Source organism: Chlorocebus sabaeus, chromosome 3 (genome assembly GCF_047675955.1).
Source record: "Chlorocebus sabaeus isolate Y175 chromosome 3, mChlSab1.0.hap1, whole genome shotgun sequence".
Taxonomy (NCBI): domain Eukaryota; kingdom Metazoa; phylum Chordata; class Mammalia; order Primates; family Cercopithecidae; genus Chlorocebus; species Chlorocebus sabaeus.
The window spans coordinates 6,489,904-6,515,731 of NC_132906.1; the positions used below are offsets into that span (position 1 = coordinate 6,489,904).

At 41.8% G+C, this 25,828-nt stretch overlaps 1 protein-coding gene across 1 annotated transcript in view; it reads right to left on the bottom strand.

The window, feature by feature from the left end:
* USP12 (ubiquitin specific peptidase 12) overlaps positions 1-25,828 on the bottom strand; it is a 162,403-nt gene that overhangs the window by 125,774 nt on the left and 10,801 nt on the right. The gene's annotated exons all lie outside the window — the stretch shown is intronic.

Here is a 25,828-nt window from a genome sequence, read left to right on the forward strand (position 1 = left end):
GTAAAGCCTGCTCTGCCTGACGCTAGAGACCAAAGCCAGGCGCCTGTAGAAGCCAGGGGCTGCAGTCGAGCTCTCCTTCCTCCTTTCTCCCAGCTCCTGCTTCACTCCCACTCCCCAGGGGTAACCACGCTCCCTTTTCAGCCCTCCTGAGAGCCACTCTGTAAGATGAGGACATGTGGCATCTACAGGGCTTCCCACCTCGCTTCCCCTTCCCTGATTTCTATTCAGTTCTGCCACTGCCCTTACCTCTTCATTCTGTTAACTATGATTCTTTTGTTTTGTATATAGGTGCACTGCAGAAACGAGTAATATGACTAAACCCACAGAAAAGGGAACATATTCTATGTTATTAAATCTGCCATGATTTAGCAGAATATTTTTTCCAAATTCAATACATAGCTCAAAATCATGTCCTATTTTAGTTAGCTTCATTTTTTTTTTATTTTTTTAAAGGCAGAGTCTCACTCTATCACCCAACTGGAGTACACTGGTGTGATCATGGCTTACTGCAGCCTCATCCTCCCATGCTCAGGTGATCCTCTCACCTCAGCCTCCTGAGTAGCTGGGACTACAGGCATGTGCCGCTATGCCCAGCTAGTTTTCGTATTTTTAGTAGAGACGGAGTTTTGCCATGTTGCTCAGGCTCATGTCAAATTCCTGAGCTCAAGCCATCTGCCCACCTCTGTAATCCCGGAATTTTTGGAGGCCGAGGTGGGCAGATGCCTCGAGACCAGGAGTTCGAGACCAGCCCGGGCAACACAGTGAGACCCCATCTCTACAAAAATTAAAATTAAAAAATTAGCTGGGCATGGTGGCACTTGCCCGTAGTCCTAGCTACTCAGGAGGGTGAGTCCTAGCTACTGGGCTCAAGAAGATCACTTGAGCCCAGGACATCAAGGCTACCTTGAGCTATGATGGCACCACAGCACTCCAGCCTGGGTGACAGAGCGAGACCCTGTCTCAGAAAAATATATATTATTCTTGCAGCCCCTTGACTTCCTGTTTTAATATGAACTGATGACTTTCTTCCTTTTTTTTTTCTTTGTTTAAGATGGAGTCTTGCGCTGTTGCCCAGGCTAGAGTGCAGTGGTGCGATCTCAACCTCCGCCTCCCGGGTTCAAGTGATCCTCCTGCCTCAGCCTTGCAAGTAGCTAGGAATAGATGCCTGCCACCACCACATGCAGCTGATTTTTTTGTAGTTTTAGTAGAGACAGGGTTTGCCATGTTGCACAGGCTGGTCTCGAACTCCTGAACTCAGGTGATCCACCCGCCTCAGCCTCCTAAATTGCTGGGATGACAGGCGTGAGCCACCGCATCTGGCCTTGAACTGATGACTTTCTAAGCCTGTTACACAAATGACACCTGAGCTTCCTTCTCAATGATTTACTAGGTGAGTGCCCTTGTTCTTGGGCTCCATGTCTCCTTCTTGGATTCCTGTTCCGTTTGGAAGGAGTATATCCTCAATTAATTTTTTCAGAAAAGGTGTATGTAGAGATAAACTTTGTGAGTGCCTTTTGTTTTATTCTCACAGCTGCCTGTTTGACTGGATGTCAGTTTCTAGGCTGAAATCAGTTTTCCTTATAAATTTGGGGTCACTGTTTCATTGTGTTTTAGCCATGTTACTTTAGATATATCTGATGCCAATTTGTTCTTCATTTCCACCTAAGACACTTTTATTTCTTCTCTGCAAAACTTTAGGGTTTTCTTTTTTAAACTCGACATTCTGAAATCTCACCATAATATGTTTAAGTGTGAGCCTCTTTTTTCATTCATTGTCTTTGGTACTATTGTCTTTTTCAATATGAGCACTTGAATTTTTCTTCAGTTCAAGGAAATCATCTTTCATTTCTCTAAGTGCTTTCTCTTCATTCACCATTCTCTCCTCCTGGAACTTCTATTAGATTGATAGTGAGTTCTGTTTTTTCACTTTCCCTCATTATGGCTCCATATTTTGGAATATCTCTTTGTCCATATCTTTTACATCACTATACAATCTTCTATTTCATTCAGTCCTTCTATTTTAAGTTTTCATTTTGGCAAACATGATTTTAATTTTTGAGAATTTTTTCATACTTTTTGAGTGTTCTTTTTTCGTGGCCATCTGTTTCTGTTTTTTTTTTTTTTTTTTTTTTTTTTTTTTTTTTTCCCCAGAAGATAAATCGCATGTCTTCTGGGGCTTAGCTTAGGAAAGTCTTTTTTTTTTTTTAGTTCTATTTCTTGCATTATATGTCTCCCATTCTCTGAAGTAATGTATTCTATTGGCTCAAATTGGTCTTTCACAACATTAGGTTTTTAAAAAATGTCTTAAAGGCTGGGCATGATGGCTCATACCTGGTAATCTCAGCACTATGGGAGGCCAGGACGAGTAGATCACTTGAGCCCAGGAGTTCAAGACCAGACTGGGCAACATGGTAAAACCCTGTCTTGACAAAAAATACAAAAAAATTAGCTAGGTGTGGTGTTACGTGCCTGTAGTCCCAGCAGCTTGGGAGGCTAGGGAGAATCTCTCGGGCCTGCTGCATTCCAGCCTGGGTGACAGAGAGAGACCCTGTCTCAAAAAAAAAAAAAAAACTTTTTAAAAGTATCGACTTGACTGGATTAAGGAGTACCTAGAGCACAGATGCAGTGGCTCACACCTGTAATCCCAGCACTTTGGGAAGCTGAGGCGGGTGGATCACTGAGGTCAGGAGTTTGAGACCAGCCTGGCCAACATGGCAAAACACCATCTCTTCTAAAAATACAAAAAAAAAAAAAAAAAAAAAATAGCTGGCGTGGTGGTGCACACCTGTAATCCCACCTACTCGGGAGGCTGAGGCAGGAGAATCACTTGAACACAGGAGGCAGAAGTTGTAGTGAGCCAAGATCGTGCCACTGTACTCCAGCCTGGGTGACAGAGGGAGACTCAGTCTCAAAAAGAAAAAAAAAATAAATAAAGGAATTGTAAGGGTGTTTCCAGAAGAGATTAGCATGTGAGTCTGAGTAGATTCAGTGGACAAGACCAGCTTCAGTAATGCAGGTGGGCACCATCCAATCAGCTGAGGTCTCAGATAGACCACAAGCAGAAAAGCTGCATCAGTCTTTCTCTGGAAGCTGGGATATACTCTTCTTTTCCTGCCTTGGGCATCAGAAACCCAGGCACTTTGGTCTTTGGACTCCAGGATGTACACCAGTGGCCATCCGGGTTCTCAGGTTTACAACCTCGGACTGGGAGTTACACTATCTACTTCCCTGATTCCGAGCCTTTTGGACTTGGACTGAGCCACGCTACTGGAATTCCAGGGTGTCCAGCTTGCACATGGCCTGTCGTGGGACCTCTCAGCCTCCATAAATCAAGTGGGCCGATTCCTCTAGCAAATCTCCTCTCATGTATCTACTTAATACATATATATGTAGATATAGATATATTGTTTATATATTGGTTCTGTCTCTCTGGAGAACCCTAATACAGGAGCCAAGTGAGGCTGACATATTTGCCACCCGGCCTTCTCTCAGCAGGGTTGCTGCTCCAAAGGCAACACTTTCCAGCACCTCATTTACAGCTAATGACCTAGAAAATTCTTTCACTACTCCCCTTCTGTATCAGCAAAAATAACTAAAAGTAGTTTGCCTTCATGTGTCAAGGAAAGCAATATATCTTAACTGTCCTGCCTCAGGGCTAAGTCAACTCCTGCTGTCGTAATATAATCTGGAGGAAACTTGTTTGTCTTGTTGTTCTACAGCAAGTCACATGGGTTCATTACCTGGATGATATTATGCTAATTGGATCTAGTGAGCAGAAAGGAGCTTAGATTCTCTGGTAAAACACATGCTTGCCAACAAGCTGGGAAATAATTCCCTGGGAAGTCCAGGGTCCTGATATACTGATGAAGTTCCTGAGGGTCCAGTGGTTTGTTGGAATATCTCCTTCTAAAGGAAGATCGGCCAGGCACAGTGGTTCATGCCTGTAATACCAGCATTTTGGGAGGCCGAGGTAGGAGGATCGCTTGAGCCCAGGAGTTTGAGACCAGCCTAGGCAACATAGCGAGACTCCATCTCTATGGAAAAAAAAAAAAATCCAGGCACAGTGGCAGGCACCTATAGTCCCAGCTACTCCTCAGGAGTCCGAGGTGAGAGAATTGCTTGAGCCTGGGTCTCAAGGCTGCAGTGAGCTGTGATTGTGCCACTGTACTCCAGCCTGGGTGACAGAGAGAGATCCCTGACTCAGAAAGAAAAAAAACAAACATTAAAAGGAAAAGGGAGAGATCATGCTTACCCCTTGCCCCACCGGTTATGTAGGAGGCACAATGCTTAGTGGGTTTCTTTGGATTTTAAAGACAACATGAATCATACTTTGGTGTGTTCCTCTAACCTCATTACTGGATTATTCAGCTGATAAGGCTGACAGTTTTGAGCGGGCACAGAGTGGAAAGAGGTTCTGACAAGTCCAGGCTGCAGCACAAGCAGTTGACAGCAGACCCAGTGGAGTGGAAGAATCTGTGGCAGACAGAGCTGCTAGATGGGGACCCTGGTAAGACCCAATGCAACCTGAGTAAAGCTGTGACCTCTTCTACTGACAACTGTTTTTCACCTGAAAAGCAGTTCCTGGACTTAGAGGGCCCAGACACAGACTGGGCATCTGACTCTGGGTCACAAATGACTGTGTGATGTGAACTGCACCTGATGACCTGGGCCCACTCAGCAGTGTTCACTGTAAAATGTAAATGTACTCTAGTATCTTTTCCTCACCCAGGACAAAGCTCATGACTGAGATCCCTATAACAAAAGACAGATTAACAAAAGAAAAGCATACACATTTGTTTAATATAAATTTTACATGACATGGGAATCTTCAGAAATGAAGATCAAAAAACAAACAAAAAAACAGGAAAATGTGTATCTTCAGGAACACAGAGGTATAGTTGGAGGACAAAAGGTCTACTCTAATGTCAATAAACTGGGGGGAACTTAGCAAGGCCTGTTTATTCAGATTATTCAAGGCATCTCTGTGTCTTCATTCTTTTCCTCAAGGCACAGGGCAGGACCCTTCTGGAATAAGGACCTTGTAACTTATTTTCAGAAGACACTCGGCCCAGGTTTTACGGCTCTTTTGGGGAACAAAGAGCAAGGAGGAATTCTTTCTAGTTTCTATGACCTCCTTCTACTGTTTCCTCAAATGCCAAGGCGCCATATTTTCAGGTGGCATTTCCTGTACGACATCAGTGTGTATGATATCAGGCTCTGGCAGATCTGGAAACCACACAGAAATTTCAGGAGCACACTGTGGTGCAGGCTCCCATGGTACCTTTCCCACTGTCTTATTGTTCCTCTCTCAACACACACCCATGGCCTTATGGGGAGTTCCCTGCTCCCACTAAATAGAGGGGGAAAGGTGTGGGTCAGGTTTATTAATGGATCTTCATGTTAAGATGGAACCAGCCAGAAATGATGAGGTGTTGAACTATACCCCACTCAGGAATGGCCGGAAAGAGAGGGGTGAAAGACAATCTCTCCAGTGGGCTTTGGGTGTTAGGTCTGGTTTATTTGCATGGAAGTGAAGACAGTCTGAGCAACGACCCTCTAATCCATAGCCAGTCATTGATAGGCTCACCACGTTAGTCAGCAACTTGGGAAAGAATAAATTGCATATTTGGTGACACAGAGGGCTGGGGGAGAGGTGTGTGGACTATGCACAGAATGTGAGGATGTTTTTATACCATGTAAATGCCCCCCACAGCATCTGCTGTGAAGGAGCCTCTCATTAATCCTTTTGGTTATTGGGTTGCCCTAACAAAGAGCCACAGCCTGGATGGCTTTGTAAACAAAAGACATGTATTTTCTTACAGATCTAGAGGCTGGAAGTCCAAGGTCAGGTGCCATCAGTGTTGGTTTCTTCTGAAGCCTCTCTTCCGGATTTGTAGAGAGTTGCCCTCTCTTGTCCCCACGTGGCCTTTCCTCTGTATGTGTGGAGAGGGAGAGCTCTCTGATGTCTCTTCCACTTCTTATAAGGACATCAATCCTATCAGATTAGGCCTCAACCTTTATGATCTCAATTATCTCCTGTCTCCAAACACAGTCACATGGGGGAATTAGGGTTTCACTATATGAATTTGGGGACCACAATTCTGTTTCTAACAATAATCATGTGGTCAAGATGATCCAATCTGTGGATATCTATCGGTCTCTCTCCCGCACTTCCCATGTACTTGCTTAATTGGTCCATGAACAAAGCAAACGTGGCAGGGATGGATGCTACGCACAGGCTCAGCAGCACACTCTCACCAAGACTGATCTGGCCTCTGCCAGAACTCAATGTCCAATTGGCCACAGCAGATCAACAGAGACCCTAAAATGGCACCATTCCTTAAAGAGACCCAGCAAAGACATCTGATTGCAGGCAGATAACTTTGGATCCCTTTAATCAGGTAGGAGGCAGAATTAGCCTCACAGAGAAAAATATTTGCTCCAAGTATGGATTTGCCTTTCCTGTCCCCAGCATGTCTGCCAGCACCAAAGTTCATGGACTTAAAGAATGTCTTGTCTATCCCAGATGGTGTCAAAAGTCAAACATCTCCCTGCAGGGACACACTTTTCAGAGGTGGCAATGTGACAGCAGGCTCACAACCATGGAATTCACTAGTTTTATCACGATTCATTCCCTAGAAAAATATGGATTAACAGCCAGGTGCGGTGGCTCACGCCTGTAATCCCAGCACTTTGGGAGGCCGAGGCGGGCCAATCACAAGGTCAGGAGTTTGAGACCAGGCTGGCCAATATGGTGAAACCCCGTTTCTACTAAAAATACAAAAATTAGCCAGGCGTGGTGGTGCACACCTGTAGTCCCAGCTACCTGAGAGGCTGAGGCAGAAGAATCGCTTGAACCCAGGAGACAGAGGTTGCAGTGAGCCAAGATCAAGCCACTGCACTCCAGCCTGGGCGACAGAGTGAGACTCCGTCTCAACCAAAAACAAAAACAAAACCATATATATATACATGAATTGGATGGCAGAATGGCCTGCTGAAGACACAGATACAGTGACAGCTGAGGGGCAATGCCTGGCAGGGTGGGGTGCTTTCCCACAAGATGTAGTAACTGCCTGAAACCAGCAGCAGCCCATGGTGCCACCTCCCCCATAATCAGATTGCATCAGCCTGGGAACCCAGGGGTCCTTCACACGATTACACTAATTCACCACGGAAAGAATTCTTGCTTTTTGTTTGGCCTTGGGCTCGATGGCTGACCTAGAAGAAATACTTCCACCATGGCACACAAAGTTCCAGTCCATTGGAAGCTGAAACTGAGCGTGACCCTCAGCCATCTGGGGCTCATCACACTGCTAAACCAAAAGGCAGAGGAAGTTGCTGAGTGTAACTTTACGGTGTTATTTAACATGTTCCTTTGTCCCATTTCCCATAGATTGTTCATATGGTAAAGATATAATAAACTTATTAAATATTAGTAACAGCCCTAGTAAAAGGCAGAGAAAGCAGTCGCTGTATTGGCTGGCTCCATTGACTAGAAGGAAATTCCCTTGCTGCTACCTGACAGGAGAGACTCATCAAGAGATTCACTGAGGCATCTCCTATTCTAGCAGTCGGTGGAAAGTGGTGCAACCCAGAGAGGCAGGTTCACCGAGGACTCAGATCACAGATGAAGGTATGGGTCACCCTGCCAAGTAACAAGCCCGCTCAGCCCGAAGGAGGTAATGGATGGTGGAAGAAGGAAGCTATGATTATCAGCATGGCCTTTATGACTTGTTCCAGAAATGTGCTCAGTCAGAGTTACGTTTCATTGTAATTATTTTAACTGCCCCCTCACTCCAGTCTCCTTGAATCTCCCCCTCCTTCATACCTTCAATGATGGGCACTGGCAATGGCTACCATTTTAGACTCGAGGTTAGACTAAGACTGAACTGAAGTCACCATGCAATGGTACAGCAGTTAATAGGAATTTTGTGGGTGCCCTCTGCTGGGAACATAAATAGTTCACCTGGCAAAAGGATAAGGGTGGATGTTTGAGGGAATCCCATACTGGATAACTTCCATTTGCCCCATCTTTCAGACCAGGGAGGCAGACCCATATGGACTGCAGCAATTGGCTCTCTTGTCCTCTGGGTTCTGGTTAGATTCAGCCAATAGAAAACACGGGCAGGAGATCAAAGGATGGAGAAAAATGAAGCTGAGGTCACTATTTCCAATTCCTCCTTGCTGGGTCACTATAGATTGACTGTGCCCTCTACTAAAAGCTTTTCCCCGGGTTTTGGTAACTATTCTCTCCCTTTGCCCCTCCACCATTCCATTATTAACTTGGGTATACCACACTATTCCTTGCTACTTTCACGGAACCCTGCCTGCACCTTTGTAATAGTACCTCTGGGGTTTTCTGTTGTTCTTTTATTGAGACAGGGTCTCACTCTATCACCCAGGCTGGAGCGCAGTGGCATGATTACAGCTCACTGCAGCCTGGAACTCCTGGGCTCAAGTGATCCTCCTGCCTCAGCCTCCCAAAGAGCCAGGATTACAGGCATAAGCCACTGCACGTGGCCTATAATATGGTTAAACTGCCCTTGACTACCCAGTTTGAAGGCATCATCTGCTTCCTGCCAGGAACTCACTGGATATAACCAGGGCCTGTGCATGGCCCTGGAGTTAAAAAAATAAAGAAGCTGGTTCCCAACCTCAAGGAATTTGTGCATCTTATAGTTGAAACAATTATGAAGAGAGATACAAAATTCAAATGACATGTAACAAAATGCATAACAGGGGTATATGTGAGGCCTGCTGTTCTACCAAGGAGAGAGTGATAAGCTGTGCTTATCACTATGCAGGTGGGCACAGGGGAACAGGACCACTGTCCCCCGCTCCAAGATGAAAGATTTCAACTGGGTCTTAACGGATAACTGGAAAGTTAGGAATGCCTCCTCTTCACATCCTCACAAATTAGTTGGTTCTTCGATTCTCCCGGGTGGCAAAAAATGCCTCCAGGAACGTCTTCAGTGTGACAGGACTAAAGGAGAGGGAGTTCAGAGAAGAGGCATGTTCCACACCACTCTAAGAGAGAGGCAGATGTCAAGAACAGAGGCTGTGACAAGGTGAGGCAAAGAGCAGCTTCTGTGCCACTTTCTACACTCTCCTGCCCCACAAGGATGGTCTCAACTCCCACTGTGTATCCTAGTCGCACTCAGACCTGGGCAACCTCAACATGCAGACCCCTTCCTGAAGGCAGCATAATTCTTAACCCCTACCAAAGAGGAATAACACAACGGGCTGTTACTAATATTTAATACGTTTATTATATCTTTACCACACGAACAATCTACGGGAATTAGAGGGGACAAAGGAACATGTTAAATAACACCATAAAGTTACAATCAGCAAAATCTAAACTGTGGGAAGCCCTATAGTATCAACTGGTTTATCCCAAAAATAAACTGCAAGGGAAGCAAACGGTTTTGAAGAAACCCAAAGATTAAAACAGGTCTAAAAGGACCACGCACATGGCTCATGCCTGTAATCTCTGCACTTTGGGAGGCAGAGGCAGGTGGATCACTTGAGCTCAGGAGTTCAAGACCAGCCTGTGCAACAACATGGTGAAACCTTATCTCTACAACAAATACAAAAATTAGCCAGGTATGGTGGCGTGTGCCTGTAACCCCAGCTACTCGGGAGGCTGAGGCAGAAGAATCGTTTAAACCCAGGAGGTGGAGGTTGCAGTGAGCTGAGATCGCACCATTGCACTCGAGCCTGGGCAACAAGAGCAAAACTCCACCTCAGAAAAAAAAAAATACTAATGGCTAAGTCCTTCCTCCAGAGATTCCGATTCAATTTAACTGGGATTTGGGTATCACTTCTTAAAGTTTTCCAGATAATGCTAATGATTTGTTAGAGGAATACTTTTAAGACCAAGTGACACAGTCAATTATTTCCAATTAATTAATGATGCATTTGAATCATTCATTCAATTGTGTATTCATTTATGCAGTTTCCAACTCTAATGATTGAATGTTCTATTTCAGAAAAATTACGTCTATGAAATTCCCATTTTTTAAACAGTTTTTACCATCTCCTAAAAATATTTACCTTTTTTTTCTGCTGGATTTTCATTGGTTAACTACATAATGAAATTACTCTGAACAGCATCTTTCCTACAAATTTCACACTAAGCTGCTTTTTCTGGAACTAGACAATAGCAAAGAAGAACAAAATTAAATAGTCTACACAAGGAAAAAAAAATCTATTTTCAGTTTATATTTTATTAGTAGTAGCTTGCCAGTCAGATGATATGTTAAAATTATCCAGAATAAAAAAAGAATGAGGCCAGGTGCAGTGGCTCTAACCTGTAATCCCAGCACTTTTGGAGGCCAAGGTGGGAGGATCACTTGAGGTCAGGAGTTCAAGACCAGCCTGGCCAACATGGTGAAACCCCATTTCTACTAAAAATACAAAAACTAGCCAGGTGTGGTGGCGGACACCTGTAATTCCAGCTACTCAGGAGGCTGAGGCGGGAGAATCACTTGAACCCAGGAGGTGGAGGTTGCAGTGAGCCAAGATCGTGCCATTGTACTCTAGCCTGGGTGACAGAGCAAGATTTCTCTCAAAAACAAACAAACAAACAAACAAAATAATCAGTAGTTTTTTTGAAACCCTTTTTTACTTCTCCTTAAGCACTCTGCCAAAGAATTGTCCATATAATTAAAATTCTAGGTGACTTCAGCAGTGGGCCAGAGATGTAGATCTTTGTATCTAATGCTTTCAGAAAAGAAGGTAGAATATAAAGTTTCAATCTTGCTATGAATGCCTTAAGAATTTCTTTTATGCACATGTGCAAAAGTTGTTGTAGGGTATATATTAGTGAAATTTCTGGGTTACAGGGTAGGTGAATGTTTAACTATCCTAGACTCCCAGCCAAATCTAACGGGATCTGGACTAGAGGCTGCCCTTTTATTGAGTGATATAAAATCCATCTCTCCCACTCTCTCCTTTGGACAGATATCAGTGAAAATCGCAGAGTACAGAGCTCCAAAATGTTATGTCTCCACAAAAGCAATGAAAAGCTTGCAAAAATTATCACAATAAACTTTTTCAGAACTTCAGAATGTAATAAAAAAGTTACAACCACCAGGGGAAAGCTTAATGATTAAAAAAAAAAAAAAAAAAAAAAAAGCTGAGTTTCAGTAAGAGAGCTCTGTGGATTTTAACTTATCTGGTTACTGTCCCCAACTCCCCAGCTCAGCTGCAGAGTTGAAGACTGAAGCCCATTTTTCTGCTGTAGGTTGCTGGTAACAGAAGGACCAATACAGACCTTATTCTCAAAGAATTAAAAAATTGTGGTTCTGTGTTTTTACCCACATGGTAGCTTCCTGAAGGCTCTGCTCAAGGGCGTACCCGTATTTTACCTGCCTTGGAGCTTCCCCAGAGTTGAGGCTACTTCCAGGGTGACGTTTGTCAAACAAATTTAAAGGCAAATGTATGAGCTATTGCCACCTGTGGCAAAGGATAACCGTTGCACGAGCAACAGAAAAAACAAAAAGCCTGGGAAAAAAGAGGCTGGAGAAGGGCATACTTCAAGAAAGAAGGGCTTTGAAAAGCTCTCATGTTACTATGGATTGAATGTTAGTCCCTTTCAAAACTCATGTTGAAACTGAGTCCCCAGTATGGCAATATTGACAGGTCAGGCCTTTAAGAGGTGATTGGGTCCTGAGGGCAGAGGCCTCATGGGTTAATCTATTCATGGATTAATGAATTAATGTGTTGATGGATTAAAGAGTTACTACCACAGGAGTGGGACTGGTGGCTTTATAAGAAGAGGAAGAGACACCTGAGCTAGCATGCTCAGCTCCTTTGCCATGTGATGCCCTGCACCACCTTGGAACTCTGAAGACAAAGTCCCACCAGCACGAGGGCTCTCATTGGAATGAAGGCTCTCACCAGATGTGGCCCCTTGAAGTTGGACTTCTCAGCCTCCGTCACTGTAAGAAATAAATTTCTTTTCTTTATAAATTACACAGTTTCAGGTATTTTGTTACTAGCAACAGAAAATGATTTAAAACACATGTATCAATTTTGGCTTTTGCTGCCATTGCTTTTGGTGTTCAGACATGAAGTCCTTGCCCGTGCCTGTGTCCTGAATGGCACTGCCCAGGTTTTCTTCTAGGGTTTTCATTGACAAATGGGATCTCATTAAACTAAAGAGCTTCTGCACAGCAACAGAAACTACCATCAGAGTGAACAGGCAACCTACAGAATGGGAGATAATTTTTCCAATCTATCCATCTGACAAAGGACTAATATCCAGAATCTACAAAGAACTTCAAAAAATTTACAAGAAAAAATCAAACAACCCCATCAAAAAGTGGGCAAAGGATATGAACACTTCTCAAAAGAAGACATTTATGCAGCCAACAGACACACGAAAAAATGCTCATCATCACGATGATGGCCATCAAAGAAATGCATATTAAAACCACAATGAGATACCATCTCATACCAGTTAGAATGGCGATCATTAAAAAGTCAGGAAACAACAGGTGCTGGAGAGGATGTGAAGAAATAGGAACACTTTTACACTGTTGGTGGAACTGTAAACTAGTTCAACCATTGTGGAAGACAGTGTGGCGATTCCTTAAGGATCTAGAACTAGAAATACCATTTGACCATTACTGGGTATATACCCAAAGGGTTATAAATCATGCTGCTATAAAGACACATGCACATGCATGTTTATTGCAGCATTATTCACAATAGCAAAGACTTGGAACCAACCCAAATGTTCATCAATGATAGACTGGATTAAGAAAATGTGGCACATATACATCTTGGAATACTATGCAGCCATACAAAAGGATGAGTTCATGTCCTTTGTAAGGAAATGGATGAAGCTGGAAATCATCATTCTGAGCAAACTATCACAAGGACAGAAAACCAAACACCGCATGTTCTCACTCATAGGTGGGAACTGAACAATGAGAACACTTGGACACAGGGTGGGGAACATCACACACTGGGGCCCGTTGTGGGGTGGGGGGAGAGGGGAGGGATAGCATTAGGAGATACACCTAATGTAAATGACCAGTTAATGGGTGCAGCACACCAACATGGCACATGTATACATATGTAACAAATCTGCATGTTGTGCACATGTACCCTAGAACTTAAATTAAAAAAAAAAAAAAAAAACATGTATCCCAGGGAACTGGGCCAGGTGCGGTGATTCACACCTATAATCCCAGCACTTTGGGAGGTCAAGGAGGGCTGGTCAGGAGTTTGAGACTAGCCTGGCCAACATGGCAAAACCCCATCTCTACAAAAAATACAAAAATTAGCCTGGCATGGTAGCACATGCCTGTAATCCCAGCTACTTGGCAGGTTGAGAGAATTGCTGGAACCTGGAAGGCTGTGGTTGCAGTGAGCCAAGATTGTGCCACTCTACTCCAGCCTGGGCAACAGAATGAGACTTCATCTCAAAATATACAAATAAAATTTTAAAAAATACAAAATACAAAAATTAGGTGGGTGTGGTGGCACAGGCCTGTAATCCCAGCTACTCAGAAGGCTGAGGCATGAGAATCGCTTGAACCTGGGAGGCAGATGTGGAAGCGAGCTGAGATCACACCACTGCACTCCAGCCTGAGTGACAGAGTGACACTCTGTCTCCAAAAAAAAAAAAAAAAAAAAAAAGAGAAAGAGTTTCAAAAGAGGAGGAGAAAGAGAAAGGGGCAGAGACAGTATTTGAAGAATTAATGGCCAAAACTTCTCAAATGTAATGAAAGACATGACTCCTCACACCCAAGAAGCTCAACAAACTTCAAGTATAGAGAACCAGACAGAGATACATTATAACCAAGCTGTCAAAAGCCAAAGAGAGAATCTTGGAAGCACCAAGAGAGAGGTAACTCATTATTTACAAGAAATCCTAAATAAAATTAACAATATTGATTCCTCATTAGAAACTATGAAAGCCACAGGTAGTGGATGACACATTTAAAGTACTGAAAGAGAAAAAATGTCAACCAAAAAAAATTTCTTTCTTTTGAGACAGGGGAGTATAGACTGGAGTGCAGTGGCATGATTTCAACTCACTGCAACCTCCGCTTCCAAGGCTCAATGACTCTCCAGCCTCAGCCTCCTGAGTAGCAGGGACTACAGGCACAAGCCACCAACACTGGGCTAATTTTTGTATTTTTTTGTAGAGTTGGGGTTTTGTCATGTTGCTCAGGTTGGTCTCGAACTCCTGAGCTCAAAACAATCCTCCTGCCTCAGTCTCCCGAAATGCTGGGATTGCAAGCCTGAGCCAACAAGCGGCCAAAAAACTTTTATCTGGCAAAACTATATTCAGTAATGAAATAGAAATTAAGACACTCCCAGATTAACAAAAACTGCAGAAATTTGTCACTAGTAGACCAGCCCTACAGGAAATGCTAAAAGGAGTCCTTCAGGCTGACATGAAAGGACAATATACAGTAACTTGAAGCCAAATGAAGACAGAACATCAGTAAAGGTATTATAACTACCTAGGTAAATGTATTATAACTACAAAAAACAGTATTACTATATTTTTGCTTTATAACTCCTTGTTTTTTATATGATTCAAAAGTGCATAAACAACAGTTATAAATACATGTTAATCAGCACATGATGCATGAAGATATAGTTTGTAGCAATAGCAACATAAAGGAGGGATGGAGTTATGTAGGAGCAAAATTCTGTATGCTATTTAAACTAACCTGGTATAAATTCAAACTTGACTGTTATAAATTATAATATTAACTGTAATCCTCGGTAATCACTAAGAAAATAACTAAAAAACATAAAGTAGAGCCAGGTGGCAGTACCTGTAGTCCCAGTTACTTGGGAGGCTGAGGCAGAAGGATCACTTGAGGCCAGGATTTGAGTAGTTAGCTTTGATCATATCCGTGAATAGCCATTTCACTCTGGGTTGGGCAAGAAAGTGAACCCCCACCTCTAAAACATAGAGGTAAAGCTACATGACCTTGGATTTGGCAATGGTTTCTTAGTTTGACATAAAAACCACAAGCAACAAAAGAAAAAATAGATAAATTTGGCTGGGAGTGGTGGCTCATGCCTGTAATCCCAGCAATTTAGGAGGCCAACTTAGGGCGATCACTTAAGGTCAGGTATTCTAGACCAGCCTGGCCAATACGATGAGACCCCATCTCTACTAAAAATACAAAAATTAGCCAGGTGTGGTGGTGCACTCATGTAATCCCAGCTACTCAGGAGGCTGAGGGAGAAGAATTGCTTGAACTTGGGAGGCGGAGGTTGCAGTGAGCCAAGCTTGCACCATGCATTCCAGCCTGGGTAACAGGCGAAACTTCGTCTCAAAAAAGAAAAGAAAAGAAAAAGTAGATAAATTGAGCTTCATCAAAATAAAAACTTTTGTGCATCTAAAGACCCTATCAAAAAAGTGAAAAGACAACCTATGGAATAGGACAAATTATTGGCAAATCATATATCTGATGAGTCTAGTATCTATAATATATGAAGAACCCTTACAATTCAACAAGAAAAAAGACATGCAAACCAAATACAAAATGGGCAAGGGAAATGAATAGATGTTTCTTCAAGTAAGATATTCTAATGGCCAATAAACACATAAAAATATGCTCATCATTAATCATAAGGGAGATGCAAATCAAAATCACAAGATACCACTTTATACCTATTAGGATGGTTACAATTTTCTGCTGTTGTTTTTTGTGTTTTTGTTTTTGAGGATGGTTTAAATTTTTTTTAACTTTTTTTTTTTTTTTTGAGACAGAGTCTCGCTCTATCGCCCAGGCTGGAGTGCAGTGGTGTGATCTCGGCTCACTGAAACCTCCACCTCCCAGGTTCTAGGGATTCTCCTGCCTCAGTCTCCCGAGTAGTTGGACTACAGGCGTGTGCCACCATGCCCAGCTAATTTTTTGAATTTTTAGTAGAGACAGGATGTTAGCCAGGATGGTTTCGATCTTCTGACCTCATGATCCGCCTGCCTCAGCCTCCCAAAGTGCTGGGATTATGGGTATAAGCCACTGTGCCCGGTCAAAAACGTTTTTTTTGAGACAGGTCTTGCTCTGTTGCCCAGGCTGGAGTGCAGTGCCATAATCACAACTCACTGCAGCCTTAACCTCCTGGGCTCAAGAGGGTGATCCTGCCACCTCAGACACACATGTATCTGGAACTACAAGTATGTACTACTATGCCTGGATATTTTGGATTTTTTGTAGAGATGGGGTTTCTCCATGTTGCCCAGGATGGCCTTGAACTCCTAGGCTCAAGTGATCCACCTGCCTCAGCCTCCCAAAGCGCTGGGATAACAGGCATGAGCCATCATGCCCAGCCTAAAATATTTTTTAAACCGGAAAATAAGTGTTGGCAAGGATGTAGAAAACTGCAACTCTTGTACATTGCTGATGAGAACGTAAAATGGTGCAGCTGCTGTGGAAAACAGTTTGGTGGTTCCTCAAAAAGTTAAAGAATTACACACAAGAGTTAGCAATTCCACTCCTAGGTGTTTACCCAACAGAACTGAAAACAGGAACTCAAACTCAAAAAAACACTGAAGGTACTTAGGCATAGGTATCCAGTGAAAGAGCGGGCTAGGGGACCGGGCTGCTCACAGACCCCGAGGAGGGTGTCATACAGAGTTGTAGCACCCGCAGCCCAGACAAGTGGAAGCTGCGGGCATTTATTCAGTACAGATTTAATACCAAAGGCCTTGAGTCAAAAAAATCTTAGCAGTATTATTCACAATAGCCAAAAGGTAGAAGTAACCCAAATGCCCATTAACTGATAAGTGGATAAACAAAAGTAGTATGTCCATATAATGGAAGATTATTCAGCCATAAAAAGAATTAAAATTCATCTGGGTGCAGTGGTTCACGCCTGTAATCCCAACACTTTGGGAGGTTGAGGCAGGTAGATCACTTGAGCCCAGAAGTTTGAGACCAGCCTATGGCGAAACCCTGTCTCTACAAAAATATACAAAAATTAGCTAGGCGTGGTGGTGCATGCCTGTAGCCCCAGCTACTCGGGAAACTGATGTGGAAGGATTGCTTGAACCTGGAAGGCAAAGGCTGCAGTGAGTCAGAAACTGCAGTGAGCTGAGACTGCACCACTGCACTCCAGCGTGGGTGACACAGCCAGATCCTGTCTCAAAAAGAAAAAAAAAAAAAAAGAAAGAAAGAAAGAAAAGAAAAGAAAAGAATTAAAACTTGAAAATACCTAGATACCTAGGAATGCAGCTAATCAGGGAGGTGAAAGATCTCTGCAATGAGAATTATAAAACACTGCTCAACGAAATCCGAGATGACAAAAATATTCCATGCTTATGGGTAGGATAGCATTAAAATGGCTATACTGCCCAAAGCAACTTACAGATTCAATGCTATTCCTATCAAACTACTAACGACATTCTTCACAGAATTAGAAAAAAAAAACTATTTTAAAATTCATATGGAACCAAAAAAGAGCCCAAGTAGCCAAGACAATCTTAAACAAAAAGAACAAAGTCAGAGGCATCACACTACCCAACTTCAGACTATACTACAGGGCTACAGTAACTAAAACAGCATGGTACTAGTACAAAAACAGACACATAGACCAATGGATCAGAAGAGAGCCCAGAAATAATGCCATACACCTACAACCACTGATCTTTGACAAAGCTTACAAAACAAGCAAGGGTGAACAGACTTTCATTCAATAAATGGTGCTGGGATAACTGCCTAGCCATACACAGAGGATTGAAACTGGACCCCCACCTTACACCACATAAAAAAATCAACTCAAGAGGAATTAAAGTCTTAAATGTAAAACCTAAAACTATAAAAACCCGGAAGATAATTTAGGAAGTACCATTCTGGACAGAGGACTTAGCAAAGATTTCACAACAAAAATGCCAAAAGCAATCGCAACAAAAACAAAAATTGACAAACGGGATCTATTAATAATTAAACTAGGCCAGGTGTAGTGGCTCATGCCTGTAATCCCAGCACTTTGGGAGGCCGAGGTGGGTGGATCACCTGAGGTCAGGAATTCCAGAACAGCCTGGCCAACACGGTGAAACCCCATCTCTACTAAAAATAAAAATAAAAAAATCAGCTGGGCATGGCGGGCGCTTGTAATCCCAGCTACGTGGGAGGCTGAGGCAGGAGAATCGCTTGAACTCGGGAGGCGGAGGTTTCAATGAGCTAGATCACGCCATTGCACTCCAGCCTGGGCAATAAGAGGGAAACTCTGTCTCAAAAATAAACAAACTAACTAACTAAAGAGTTTCTGCACAACAAAAGAAATTATCAACAGAGTAGACAACCTACAGAATGGAAAAAAATATTTGCAAACTATGGATCCAACAAAGGTCTAATACACAAAATCTATAAGGGACTTAAACAAATATACAAGCAAAAAAACAATCAACCCCACTAAAAAGTGGGCAAAGGACATGAACAGACACTTTATTTAAAGGAAGACATGCATGTGGCCAACAAGTATATAAAGAAATGTTCCATGTCACTAATCATTAGAGAAATGCAAATCAAAACCACAATGAGATACCATCTCACACCAGTCAGAATGGCTATTATTAAAAAGCAAAAAAAGTCAGACGCGGTGCTCATGCCTGTAATCCCAGCACTTTGGGAGGTCAAGGTGGGCAGACTGCTTGAGGTCAGAAGTTCGAGAACAGCCTGACCAACATGGTGAAACGCTGTCTCTGCTAAAAATATAAAAATTAGCCAGGCAAAGTGACACACGCCTGTAATATCAGCTACTCAGGAGGCTGAGGCATGAGAGTCGCTTGAACCCGGGAGGCGGAGGTTGCAGTGAGCTGGGATCATACTACTGCACTCCAGCCTGGCCAGCAGAGGCAGATTCTGTCTCAAAAAAAAAAAAAAAGGCCGGGGACGGGGTGGGCGGGGGGGAGTCTAAAAATAACAGATGATGGCAAGGTTACAGAGAAAAGGGAATACTTACACATTGCTGGTGGGAGTGTAAATTAGTTCAGCCATTGTGGAAAGCAGTGTGGAGATTGCTTGAAAAATGTAAAACAGAATTACCATTTGACACAGCAATCTCATTATTGGATATATACTCAAAGGAATATACATTGTTCTCCCATAAAGATACATGCACGTGCATTTCACTGCAGCACTATTCACAATAGCAAAGACATGGAATCAACCTACATGCCCATCAAGGATAGACCGGATTTTTAAAATGTAGTACATATACACCATAGAATACTATGCAGCCACAAAAAAGAATGAGATCATGTCCTTTGCAGCAACATGGATAGAGCTGGGGGTCATTATCCTAAGCTAAGTAACACACGACAGAAAACCAAATACTGCAAGTTCTCATTTCTAAGTGGGAGCTTAACAACGAGCACACATAGATACTAGAAGGGGAAAAATAGACATTGGAGCCTTTTTGAGGGTAGAGAATAAGAGGAGGGAAAGGATCAGAAGATATACCTATTGTGTAACTATGTTTATTACCTGGGTGATGAAATTATCTGTATACCAAACCCCTGTGAAACACAGTGTACCTATACAGCAAACCTGCACATACACCCCGAACCTAAAAGTTAAAACAAAGAATTGAAATTCTGAGAGACACATGTAACCCTGAAAACATTATGCTAAGTCAAATAAGCCAGAAACAAAAGGACAAAAATTGTATTCTTCCACTTACATAAAGTACCTAGAGTAGTTAAATGCACAGAGATGAGAAATAGAATGGTGGTTGCCAGGGGCTGGCAGGTGGGGAGAAATGGGGGAGTTATTGCTTAAAAGTTACAATTTCAGTTTGGGAAAATGAAAAAGTTCTGGAGATGCATAGTGGTGAACAAATTCAGCAAAAGTGCAATGCTTCTACACTTAAAATTTTAAAAAAAATCTGAAAAAAAAAAATCTGGCACTTGAGCACTGGAATAGGATCAAATAAGGACAGATGCAGTTATCTGGAAAGGTTAGTATCTAAGTATTAAATGCTGATATACAGAAATACATTTGATTTTAGTATACTGATTCTGTATCCTGTGACTTGGATGAACTTATTAGTTCTTGCAGTTTTATAGTGAACTGTGCATAATTTTCTTTCTTTCTTTTTTTGCTGAAATGGAGTCTCGCTCTGTCACTCAGGCTGGAGTGCAGTGCTGTGATCTCAGTTCACTGCAAGCTCTTCCTCCTGGGTTCACGCCATTCTCCTGCCTCAGCCTCTCGAGTAGCTGGTACTACAGGCATCCACCACCACTAATTTTTTTTTTTTTTTTTTTTTTTTGTATTTTTAGTAGAGACTGGGTTTCACCGTGTTAGCCAGGATGGTCTCGATCTCCTGACCTCCTGATCCACCCGCCTCGGCTTCCCAAAGTGCTGGGATAACAGGTATGAGCCACCACACCCAGCCAAACTGTGCATAATTTTCTACATACAAAGTCATGTCATCTGGAAATGACGAGTTTTGTAACTGCCTCCACCCAATGGGTTATTCCTGGCCACTGCACTATAAAGACCACAGCAGTGCAGTAAAGAAAGAGTTTGACACGAGGCCAAGTCACACCTTGTGGAAGAAAGAGTTATTACTCAATTCAATCTCCCCCAAAATTTGGAGACTGGAGTTTTTAAGGATAATTTGGTGGGTAGGGGGTTAAAAAGTAGGAAGTGCTGATTGGGTCGAAGACGAAATCCAGGGAGTCAGAGCTGTCTTCTTGTGCTGTGGGGACCACAAGACCAGGCAAGCTAGTTTACCGATCTGGGTGATGCATTGGAATGCAGGGTCTGCAAAATCTCAAGTACTGATCTCAGGTTTTACAACAGTGACTGCTAAATCATAATTTCTAACTTGTGGCTAATTTGTTAGTCCTGCAAAGGCAGTCTAATCTCCAGATAAGAAGGGGGTTTGCTCTGGGAAAGGGCTGTTATTGTTTGTTTCAAAGTTAAACTATAAACTAAGTTCCTCCTAAAGTTAGTTTGGCCTACATCCAGGAATAAGCAAGGACAACTCTTGCAGGTTAGAAGCAAGATGGAGTCGGTTAGGTCAGATCTCCTTCACTGTAATAATTTTCTCAGTTATAATTGTTGCAAAGGTGGTTTTGGTTTTACTTCCTACTTTTCTAGATGCCTTTTTCTTGCCTAAACCACCTGGATGGAACCTCCAGGATAATGTCGAACAGATGTGGTAAGAGTAAATCTCTTATTTCCGATTTTAAGAGACAATCATTTAGTCTTTCACTATTAAGTATGTTAGGTATAAAATTTTTGTAGATGCACTTTATCATGTTGAAGAAATTCTTTTCTATTCCTAGTTTGTTGAGGTTTTAAAAAAATCAATAGGTACTGAATTTTTTTCAAAAGCTTTTCTGCATCTATTCTAATGAGCAGGTTTTCTTTCTTTCATTAACACAGTGTATTACAGTAATTGATTTTCAGATATTAAACCAGCCTTGCATTCTCAGGATAAGTCTTATCTAGTCAAACTGTATAATCCTTTTTATACATTGCTGGATTTGGTTTGCTAGTATTTTCTTAAGGGTTTCTTGGCATCTTAATGTATGGGGAATATTGGTCTGTAGTTTTTTTATAATATCTTTGTCTAGTTTCAGTATCAGGTAATACTGCCTCAGAGAATCAAGTGGGAAGCTTTCTTTCCTCCTCTATATTCTGGAAGAGTTTGTGAAAGATTTGTAAGCAATTTTTGTTAAATGTTAGGTAGAATACTCCAGTGAAATTTTCTGGGCATAGGCTTTTCTTTTAGGGAAGATTTTACATTGCTGATTCAATCCCTTGTTTTAGATTTACTTAGATTTCTATTTCTTCTTTTTGAGACAGGGTCACTCTGTTGCTCAGACTGGAGTGCAGTGGTGTGATCACTGTAGCCTCAACCTCCTGGGCTCAAGCAATCCTCCCACCTCAGCCTTCCAAGTAGCTGGGACAACTAGCTAGCCATCACACCTGGCTAATTTTTGTACTTTTTTCTGTAGAGACAGGTTTTCACCGTGTTGCCCAGGCTGGTCTTGAACTCCTGAGCTCAAGTGATCCACTTGCCTCAGCCTCCCCAAATGCTGAGATTACAAATGTAAACCACTGTGTCCAGCCTCTATTTCTTCTTGTGTCCGTTTCATTCCATGTCTTTCTTGGAATTTGCTCATTTCATATAAGTTAACTAATTTGTTGGCATGCAGTTATTCATAATATTCCTTTATAATATTTGTAACTTCTGTAAGATTGATAGTGATGTTCATGCTTTCATTCCTGATTTTAATCATTTGAGTATTCACTGTTTTTTCTTGGTGTCATTAAGGTTTGTCAATTTCTTGATCTTTTCAAAAAACTAACTTTTGAGTTTATTGATTTCTTCTATTTTATTTCCTTTCTATTCATTATTTCCTTCTTTATGATTGCCTTGGGTTTGTTGTTCTTTTTCTACTTTCCAAAAGTACAAAGCCAAGTTACTGATTTGAGATTTTCTTTTCTAATATAGGAGCTTACAGCTATTCCCTATACATTGCTTCCACTGTATCCCAGAAATTTCGATACTTATTTTCTTTTCTTTCTTTTTTGAGACAGAGTCTCACTCTGTTGCCCAGGCTGGAGTGCAGTGGCATGACCATGGCTCCCTGCAACCTTGCCCTTTCAGGCTCAAGTGAACCGCCCACCTCAGCCTCCCAAGTAGCTAGGATAATGGGCATGTGCTACCACACTTGACTAATTTTTTTTTTTTTTAGACGGGGTCTCACTACGTTGCTAGGTTGGCCTTGAACTCTTGGGCTCAAGTGGTCCTCCCGCCTCAGCTTCCCAAAGTGGTGGGATTACAGGTGTGAGCCACCACACCAGGCTCTTGTATTTAATTTTCATTCATCTCAAATAATTTTCTAATTTCTATTATTTCTTCTTTTTTAATCCATTGGTAACACAGTGTGTCATTTAATTCTCACATAATTGTATTTTCCAAAATATTTCTTATGTTTGTATTGTGGCCTGAGAAAATACTTTGTATGGTTTTAATTCTTTTGAATTTTTTGAGACTCGTTTTATGGCCAAGTATATGGTCCATCCTGGAGAATATACCATATGCACTTAAGATGTCTAGTCTGCTATTGTTGTTAAAATGTTCTACAGGCGTTACTTGGGCCAGTTATTTGATATTGTTCTACATTCACGCTAATTTTTTGTTTGGGTTTTATCTATTATAGAGAGTGGAGTGGCCCGCACAGTGGCTCACGCCTATAATCCTAGCACTTTGGGAGGCCGAGGCAAACGGATCACCTGAGGTCAGGAGTTCGAGATCAGCCTAGCCAAAATGGTGAAACCCCTTCTCTATTCAAAATACAAAAATTATCTGCGCATGGTGGCACCCATCTGTAATCCCAGCTACTCTGGAGGCTGAGGCAGTAGACTCGCTTGAACTGGGAGGCAGAAGTTGCAGCAAGCTGAGATTACGCCACTGAGCTCCAGCCTGGGTGACAGAGTCAGATCTGACTCAAAAAAAAAAAAAAAAAAAAAAAAGCGGAGTATTGAAGTTTTCATTTATTATTGTTGAATTTTCTGTTTCTCCCTTCAACTACCTTCTTTTCATTCTTAACAGCTACTCCAGAGTGATCTTTTACAAAAATAAGGATTGCATCACTCCTCTTCAAAACCCTCTACTGCCTTCGTATCTCATTCAGAATAAAAACCAAAGTACCTGCAATACCGAAACGTCTCACAAAATGTGCTTACCTCTCCCTGCATTCCACACTACCCTCCCTCTCCTGTTATCCAACCATTAACCTCCCTGCCCCCTGGCTTAAATGTATTGAACACTTTGTCCACAGGATCTTCGTGTTTCTTCTGTTTGTAATGCTCTTCTCTCGGATGCCTGCATGGCTCCCTTCCTCACTTTCTTCAGATCTTTGTTCAAATGTCCTTCTCAGTGAGGTCTTCTCTGCTCACTCTATGTTCAATTGTAATGTCTGCTCATTTCCCCTTTCTTCATTTTTTTCTCCATAACACTTTTCTCCATCTGTCATAATGTATATATTGTAATGATGTAAATAATTTATTAACTGTCTTTTCTCACTAGAATGTAAACTTCAAGTGCATAGGGATGCCTGTTTTATTCTCATGTGTCTTCAGCACACTGCCTGTCACATAGGTGACCAATAAATGTATGCTTCATGAACAAATGAATGCCCTGAGCACTGTTTGAGGAAACCAGTCAGCGGAGAAGTAGACTAAGTCAGATTCATTGGTTAATCTCAAATGAACCCTAAACACTAATTCCTTCTGTAAGACTCTGCAACTGTGAACAATCATTTTCTTAAAATTCTGTCATTGCTATTAAAATTAACTGTAGTAACGCTGATTTGGTTGAGCCAGCTCATTGCTTCCTTCCATTTTCATCTTTTCCCTCTCTCTTTCCAAATACTTATTGAGCATTTGCTATGTGCTAAGCACTGGACACAAAGTGGTAAACCTCTAGTGACAAAGCCCACGCACCTATGAACTATGCAGTATCTGAAATTCACCATGCCAAAGTTAATCAGACCACTGCCCCTAGTCGTTCCTTGTGCAGTTTACTTTCCAGTTTCAATAATCTTCTCCCAGATAGACCAAAATTAAATAGAATTCTAGCAAACAATTTACATTGAACCTTGCCAAATTCATGCACATAGGTCAGCTTTCAAACACAGTCAGCCCTCCATATCCATGGGTTCCACACCTGTGGGTTCAAACAAACGTTTATGGAAAACATTTGGAAAAAAAAACTTAGGCCTGGCATGGTGGCTCAGGCCTGGTGCGGTGGCTCACACCTGTAATCCCAGCACTTTGGGAGGCCAAGGGGGTGCACCTGAGGTCAGGAGTTTGAGACCAGCCTGGGCAACATGGTGAAACTCCATCTCTATTAAAAATACAAAAATTAGCCAGGCGCAGTGGTACATGCCTGTAATCCCAGCTACTTGGGAGGCTGAGGCAGGAGAATCACTTGAGCCTGGGAGGCAGATGTTGCAGTGAGCTGAGACTGCGTTGCACCATTGCACTCCAGCCTGGGCAACAGAGCAAGACTCCACTTCAAAAAAAAAAAAGAAAAAGAAAAAGAAAAATGTAAGATGGCAATATAATAAAAAAATAATAATAATATGGTATAATTATTTATATAACATTACATTGTATTAGGTATCACATCAATAAATAATGTAGAGATGATTTAAACTGTTAGGAGGATGTGTGTAGGTTATATGCAAATACTATGCCATTTTGTATCAGGGACATGAGCATTCATGAATTTTGGTATCTGAGTAGTTCTGGAAGCAATTCCCCCAGATATAGAGAGAGGACTGTACTACAGAAGCGAAAATTTAAGCATCACAGGTATTTTAAAAATAGTTTGAAGAAAATAATTGGTAGCAAAATTGCATCTATAGATTTTGAAGTCTAAGTACAAATTAATAGCATTAAACTAGTGTCTGATAAATGTTCTTCACATTACATTTTACGCTTCCGTTACAAATCCCAGTACTAAAACTTTTAAAGGCATTTCATATCAACTATTGTGCAGAAATATTTTTATGGCATTGTGGTTCATTATAGTGGTTAAAGTTATTGTCAGTTTTCAAAAAATAAGATCTATTTCAAATATTCCTGGCATATATGAAACTTTAGCCAGAGTAATTTTTCTAATTCCTAAAAGGGTTTTTGTCTTTTGTCAGCAAGTACTGTAGTAAAATATTTTAACCACAGATTCTTCTTATTCCATCAGAGCACAGCCAAGTATCTGAATGATCCCTCAGAGGCCCAGAAAGGACACTATAGCAGTCAGCAGAAATATTTTAATCTACTCATCAGACATAAGTCTAATTGCTCCCCTATTTCAT